Raw genomic sequence first — 8,265 nt, 5'->3', positions numbered from 1 at the left:
AGACAACCTTGGCTGATCTTAAAAAGCTAAGCTCTGTTAGATGTGGTTTGTATTGAGGATGGATGACCCAACGGATGGTTCATGCATTGACCATCCTCAATGGATGGACCACCTATCCATTGAGGATGGATGACCAACTGGAAAATCCCCAGTTGTAGGGTGTACTAGGAAATGTAAAAGCATCTCAGAAAATACCGTCCCTACCCGTTTCAGAGCTCAGTGGCTAAGACGCTGACCTTGTCGATCAGAAAGGTCAGCAGTTCGAATCCCTAGCACTGTGTAACGGGGTGAGCTCCCGTTATTTGTCCCAGCTTCTGCCAACAAAGCAGTTCGAAAGCATGTAAAAATGCAAGTAGAAAAATAAGGACCACCTTTGTGGGAAGGTAACAGCGCTCCATACACCTTTGGCATTTAGCCATTCCACATGCCCACGGAGACATCTTTGGACAGTGCTGGCTCTTCAGCTTTGAAAAGGAGATGAGCACTGCCCCCTAGAGTCGGGAACGACTAACACATATGTGCAAGGGGAACCTTTACCTTTACCATATCCTTTTCAGGTTTCTGGTGGTTGCCAGTAGAAATGAATAGATTTTAACCCTGGTTTTGTGGAAGAATTAACATGAATGTAAACCTTGCTGCAGTTTTCAATGGCCCTATGGAGTCTAAATGGAGGATACTCAGGTATTTTGGCCCACTTTCCCAGAGTGATTTGCACTTAAGATCCATGACGATCCATGGACAATATGAAATAAAGCAGTGTTTCTCAACCTTGGCAGCTTGAAGATGTATGGCCTTCAACTCCCAGGATTCCCCAGCTGGTTAGAGAATTCTGGGAGTTGAAGGCCACACATCTTAAGATTCCCAAGTTTGAAAAGCACCTCTCTTCAAAATATTCAGTTTTCTTTTTGATGACTGCTTTGATATCTTCTTGGAGGACCTGTAGGAAATCACATTTCTTCCCATGCCATTACATCTTCCCTAATATCCAACAAATATTTCATCATAATTGGAAGGGGGGGAAACTTCCTGGGTTATTGATCTGGGAATCATTTTTCAAGCATAGATTGTTTGGGAATTTCTCTTAAATTCTTCTTGTGGAGACAGTCAAGGTCCTTTTCAGAATGCTAACCAATGTTCTTGTCTCACTGATTTCTAGGATGTCAACCATATCTGTTGACTGAGTGTACTGTCTTCACCATGGTGTGTGTAAATAAACAAAGCTTTATAACACAAAGATGGAGAATGGCATCTTTTGTTCAAAGGAAGTCTTGCGTCCGGTAGATAGCAATAGCACTTAGACTTATATACCGATTCACAGTGTTTTTCAGCCTTTTCTAAGCGGTTTACAGAGTCAGCCTCTTGCCCCCAACAATTTGGGTCCTCATTTTACCCACCGCGGGAGGATGGAAGACTGAGTCAACCTTGATCCTGGTGGGATTTGAACTGCCAAATTGCAGTCAGCTGGCAGCCAGCAGAAGTAGCCTGCAGTACTGCACTTTAACCACTGTGCCACATTGAGGGAAATAAATTGAATAAGAAGCCACTTTGAAGACCGTATGGGTAGAAAGGCAGACTTACAGGTATTTAAGGAAATAACTAGGCCTCAACCTGAAACCACAACTGGATCCAGAATTTCCATCGCTGATCAAGGTGGCTCTTAAGGAAGTTGCACCAGATTTTAACAACTTTTTTGCCATTGCCGCTAAGTGAATCGTGCGGTCATTAAATGAATCTGGCTTTCCTCATTTGACAACTTGTCGGAAGCTGGGTGGGAAGGTCAGAAAGGGTGATCATAAGACCCTGAGACCCTGAAGCCATCATAAATGCATGCTGGGAGCCAAGCATCCAAATTTTGGTCATGTGAGCGAGGGAGGGGGGGGATGCTGCACAGGATATAAATGTGAGGATTCATCATAAGTCGTTTTTTTAGTGCCGTTGTAACTTCGAACAGTCACTAAACAAAAAGTTGTAACTCAAGGACTACCTGTAATAAAAGCAAGCAAAGGGGGAGATTTTTGCTGAAGCTTAGTGATACCTTAGTGCACGTTGCCATCACGTGACATATAGTGACATTTTTCCCCTTCGCAAAGCTGGGGTGGGTGTGGCCCAGGGATGGTAATCACTTACCTTCCCTACTGGTTCGCAAATGGGAGCACGCATGTGCCACATCCGCACATAGGCTCCACCTTCCACGCATGAGCTTTGCTTAAAAAAGGGCCTAAATGCCATGCTAAAGAGCTGGGGCGGGGGGGGGGGGGGGACCCGCGATTTCCACTACCAGTTCAGGTGAACCAGTCCGAATCAGTACAATACCACCCCTAGTGTGGCCTGTGCTTGACACATCTGGCCCGCAGCCCACCAGTTTGACAGCCCTGCTGCTTAGTGGAAGCAGGTCAACATAGGAGTGTTGTACTCCATATTTGTAATTTTGACACACACAACCTTGAGATGGAAGGAATTTTGAACATTTACTTGACTGCGTAGGGCTCATTGTAACTCATACTCGGAGGATATGATCCTAGTCAAGAACACCAAAGATCTTATCCAGGCTGCTTGCATGAAACAAATCCAGAGTACAGATCAAATATCTATTACAGCATATCACTGTGATGGTGAACCTTTTGAGCACCAAGTGCCTAAATCGGTATGTGCGTCCATGCATGTGCGACTGCCGGATGCCTGAAGACCAGCTGGCCGTCATGCACATGCCTAGGGTGACCAGACATACTGATTTCAGCATGACAAGCACACTTTATAACAATTTTTCCCGCGTCCCTCTGCCTTTTAAAAAAGTCCCGATTTTCTGGCTTCATGTTGAAAGCCCAGTGGATTTGCTTAAGAAATCCTAACCGGGGCAAGACAAAAGACACCCTGTCTAATCCCTCTCTCTCTCTGTCTCAGTACTTTCATTGAAGATATTAAAACGTTAAAGCAACAAAACGGATCCCCCCCACGCCACGTTGCGTTTACCTCATTTTATAAGAAAAAAATGATCTAGTACCATAGAGCTGCAGGAAACGGCTAGAGAGGTTGCCAGTGTTATTTCTTGGATTTTCCGGAGGGGAGGGGCACGGAGGTTGGAGGGCTGCTCCAATATGGTGGGAAAGTTTCAATTTGCTCAGTTCTTTGTATTAACATCTATATCATTTTGGATTGACTTGGAGTTTCTGCCTGCTGGTAAGTGTGCTGGGTTTTTTTCTTTTATTTTTTAATGCATTTTAAAATAATGTAGGTTTTTAAAAATGTGCAGCTGCTGTTTTTTTATTCAAAACAATATGTGTAACACTCTGATGGGCCATGGAAAAATCATTAAAAAAACCCTGAAAGAACAAAAGGTTTTTTTAGGGTATTTTTCTGATCAAAACTATAATTGTTTCTGCATGACACCCTTAATCACAAATAGCCAACTACACTTCATTCTAAATAGTTTTATTTCCTTTATTGTATGTAATTACTCAAGTCCAAAAACTGAGTTAATTGGATAAACTCAGATCCACAATTTACTAAATATATAGTTACAGGAATTTCATGTATAGTATGCTGTCTCTTAGGGTTTATTGAACATAGGAGAATAATATGAGAGGGATTTGATGTAAAATACGCTCTTTTAATAAATTCAAAATCAACGCAGCAGACAAGACATGGGAGTGAACATAATACACACTTTAACAATTTTTTTTTCTTTTAGTCATCAAATACTGCAGCAAGTGTGTCAGTAATAATAGCAAGACAGGCATAGGATTTTCTAGCCAGGTTAATTTTACTTTTTTATGGTTTTGATGTTGTATTTTATTTTATCTGTATTAGAAACTTATGAAGGCTGTGCAACATTTTGAGGTGATATAGAGTATGTAAAGGCATGAATACAGTAGAATCTCTGGTCACAACCATAATTCGTTCCATAACTTTGGTCGCAAACTGATTTGGTCATGAATCAAACCTAATTTTGGAAATGTGGCGCTTACAAAAAAAATGGTGCAGAAGGGGAAATTAGCAGCGGGGAGAATGTGAATATTTTGGTCAGAAGCATTCGTGACCAGAGGTTCTACTGTATAACATCTTCACTTAAGACTTAAGATTCACTTAAGATATAACATCTTCACTTAAGATTCACTTAAGAACTGTGGCAAGAAAGGTGGTATAGTGACCAAAGTGACAATGGCATTGAAAAAAGTGACTGATGACCGTTTTTCACACTTAGCGACCATTTTCACACTTAGCGACTGTTGCAGCATCCTCATGGTCACGCGATCAAAATTTTGATGTTTGGCAACAGATTCGTATTTATGATGGTTTCAGTGTCCTGGGGTCATATCCTTTTGACAAAGTCAAATGGGGAAACCAGATTCACTTATGTTACTAACTTATCAGCTGCATTTATTCACTTAAGCACTGTGGCAAGAAAGGTGGTATAATGGGCTTAGTGACCAAAGTTACAATGGCATTGAAAAAAGTGACTGATGACCATTTTTCACACTTAGCGACCATTTTCACACTTAGCGACCGTTGCAGCATCCTCATGGTCACGTGATCAAAATTTGGATGTTTGGCAACAGTTACAATTTATATTTGTAAATTGTAGTTATGTTGAAATAAAAAAAACATTACAATACTATTTTTGCGTTGTATGAAAATTTTTGTTGCTCCGTATAAAATTTTTAATCAAGCCCCTGCCCCCCGCCCCCCGGTCAAAGGTGTCCCTCTTTACCAATCTGAAAATCTGGTCACCTTACACATGCTTGTTTTGGGGACATTTTCGGGGCGTTTTCAGGCTGTTTTCTGGGCCTTTTCAGGCCTTTTTGCAGGACATTTTGGGGACATTTTGCCCGCAAAGACCAGCTGGCCGGCACGCACACACATGCTGGAAACCAGAAGAGCAGCTGGCGTTGGTGCACATGCCCACAGAGAGGAGCCTGCGTGCCACCTCTCGCAAGCGTGTCATAGGTTCGCCATCATGGGCCTATAAGGAGGAAGTACAGAATCTTCATCCATTTCCCACAAAGGATGGGCTATGTCTCTTTTTGCCTATAGGTGGCAATCAACACCCTGCATAAAGATAGCGGGGCAGTTTCTCTGCCCTGCTAAAGGCACCTGGCATTTTCAGGGGAAGGGAGTGGACGCGCGCTGGCTACTCCCACCCAAAATATACATTTTATATATGTATTTATATATACAGAGGAAGGGTAGTCTAAGCAATGGGTAGAACACATGGGGCATGTTCATTCTGCCTCCTACTCCAGAACTGGTTGTTAGCTAATTTAGATGGCAAACCTGAACACAGTTTATTAAATCAAGATTTATTGAATGCACTGTCTTGCATTTCTAATCATCTTATCATAGCAAATACAGGTTTGGAAACATGCTAAGCCTTCATCCTCTGAATGAATGCAAAATATAAGGTGTGGCTGACATGTTAATGAAACTGAGGGTGGTAATGACAGATGCTTGAGTTAAGCAGTTGTTAAGGGAGATTTTTAAAATAGAAGTTTTGTCAGGTCCGTCTTGTTCAACATTAAAGCATACACATTGGAAGGCTTACAGCTAATATTTTTAATGCAGTTGAGCTGTTGACTCGAATCTGCCAGTGAAATACTTGCCAACGTAATTAACATTCTATGGATTTTATTCCATGGAAGCAAATAGAAATTAACTTTGAGAACATTTATATTTGGGTACTGAATTACCAGTCAGGAAATTTTAAAAAAAGGCAGCGGAAGCCAACTGTCTGATTATGGGCTTGATTTGCTGAGAGAGGCAACGAGCTGGATATGAATGGAAAAATACAGGAATCGGAGAAGAAATTATTGTAGGACCTGTAAAATAGGGCACGTGTAGAGACCAATATCTTTCTACATTAAAACGTGTAACGTCAATTACGCTTGTTACAAATTGTACAAATTACACCCCCACCCCCAAAAAAACCTACCCAGAAAAATAACACGGCCTGCAGATTAATTTAGCTATTTTCATGCACAGAGGGAAAACAGTCTGTTCATGGTTTGTTGAACAAAGACTGGTGCATGCTGAGCTATCCTAGAAAATTGAAAGCCCAACCCTTGTGAATAGGAATCCATTGGATCAAATCATATTTAGAGCTGACAGTCATGAAAAGCAGCACTGGGATTGCTACAATAGATCTGGTAATCCAATTAAAAGGTTGTGGGTTAAGTTTATCCTCCTTAGGAGCCGGATGTATTATCTTCTGCATGCAAATGTAGCTTCCTTTATTTATTTATTACCTTCGTATCCCATCTTTCCAGGAGCAGCTTCCCTATTCCCCCCCCCCCCACTAGAACTGTGAGAGGAAGGTTGGGCTGCAAGCTTTTGTGGCTGAGTGAGGACTAGTACTTAGGCCTCCCTGCCCCTAAGCCAATAGAACAGAATATAATTCTTTATTGGCCAAATGCCAAATGTGATTGGACACACAAGGAATTTGTCTTTGGTGCATATGCTCTCAATGTACATTAAAAAAAGATACATTCGTCAAGAATCATAAGGTATAGCACTTAATGATAGTCATGGGGTACAAATAAGCAATCAAATCATACTAGAAAACAATCAATATAAATCGTAAGAACACAAACAACAAAGTTACAGTCATACACTCATAAGTGGGAGGAGATGAGTGATAGGAATGATGAGAAGATTAATAGTAATGCAGACTTAGTAAATAGTTTGACAGTGGTGAGGGAATTATTTGTTTAGCAGAGTGAGGGCGTTTGGGGGAAAACTGTTCTTGTGTCTAGTTCTGGTGTACACATACAGGTTTTTGGACTGGGAAGGAGGTTTCTAGTTCCCAATAGTTGACAGGGAACCTGAGGCTCCCTATTCTCAGTCCAATGCACTAACACAGTGTGTCTCAAGCTAGGCATTTTTCAGATGGGTGGCATTCAACTCCCAGAATTCCCCAGCCAGCATGTCAATATCTGCCCTGAACTGAAGCTCAAGGGAAAGTGGGTCATGCAACAAGTCAAATGACCCAAAACATGCACGAATGCTTTGAGCAGAGGAAAAGTAACGTTCTGGAATTGACAAGTTGAAATCCTGATCTTAATCGTACACAAATGTGGACAGAGCAGAAGCAGACAGTTTAAGTCAGGGACCCCATCAACATCATTGCGTTGAAGCTGATCTGCAAAGAAGAACGAGGCTCAAATTCCTCTTGGCTGATGGACAGGAGTGATCAATGGTTATTGGAAATATTTAGCGGCAGTTGTTGGCCAAGGAGGCACCCCAGGTACTGAAAGGAAAGCTGCTTTTTCAAGTCATGTATGTCACTTTGGCTCATTTTGATCAATAATTCCATAAATTTGTTGTTAGTTGCGAAGTCATGTCCAACCTCATGGACAATGTTCCTCCAGGCTTTCCTGTCCTCTACCATCCTCTGGAGTCCATTTAAGCTCTTGCCTACTGCTTCGGTGACTCCATCCAGCCACCTCATTCTCCGCCATCCCTTTCTTCTTTTGCCTTCCATCGTTCCCAGCATGAGGCTCTTCTCCAGTGAATCCTTCCTTCTCATTAGGTGGCCAAAGTATTTCCTCTTCAGGCTCTGGCCTTCTAAAGAGCAGTCAGGGTTTATCTCCGGGACTGACTGGTTTGATCGCCTTGCAGTCCAAGAGACTCACAGGAGTCTTCTCCAGCACCATATTCAAAGGCCTCCATTCTTTGGCGCTCAACCTTCCTTGTGGTCCAACCTTCACAGCCATCCATTGCAACTGGGAAAACCAGAGCCTTGACTACATTCATAAATAATAATAAAAAACCATAGCCTTGTGAAATGAAACTAAATTTGCAAACTTAAATTAATAATGAAATAAAAATTCAATAAATTACATAAATAACTGTTCACTGAGTTTCAGTTTAATAAAGGTTATGTCAAACAAGGCGCGAAGGAGGTTTTACTCTGTACACACAAAGTACAGAGTATGAAGTATGTATCCAATATTATTTTTCTTTCCAAAATTTGGTTTTGTAATAATTTTTTATTTATGTATTCCCCTTCATGGGCCCCCTTTGAGCTTTATAAGTCCCAGAACAATGTACCGGCTGAAACCCCCTCTCCTCAAGCCTATGCACAGTGCCAAATTAGCCACCGCCGCTTAAGTTAAATAGAGCTGCCCAGCTCTTATTGCTGCCACCTAGAGGTCGTGTTAGGTTTTTACACAGCCCGAGACGCCATCCTTCCAATTGAATAATGAGCCGCCTCCCCCGCCCCGCCCCCCCGCTCATTCCTTCTGCGCTCGAGAGAGGCACTTCCGGGTTAGA

The sequence above is a fragment of the Thamnophis elegans genome, chromosome 12, assembly GCF_009769535.1.
Source record: "Thamnophis elegans isolate rThaEle1 chromosome 12, rThaEle1.pri, whole genome shotgun sequence".
In the NCBI taxonomy this organism is placed as follows: domain Eukaryota; kingdom Metazoa; phylum Chordata; class Lepidosauria; order Squamata; family Colubridae; genus Thamnophis; species Thamnophis elegans.
The sequence above is the reverse complement of the archived record's forward strand: the minus strand, read 5'-3'. Positions refer to the sequence as shown.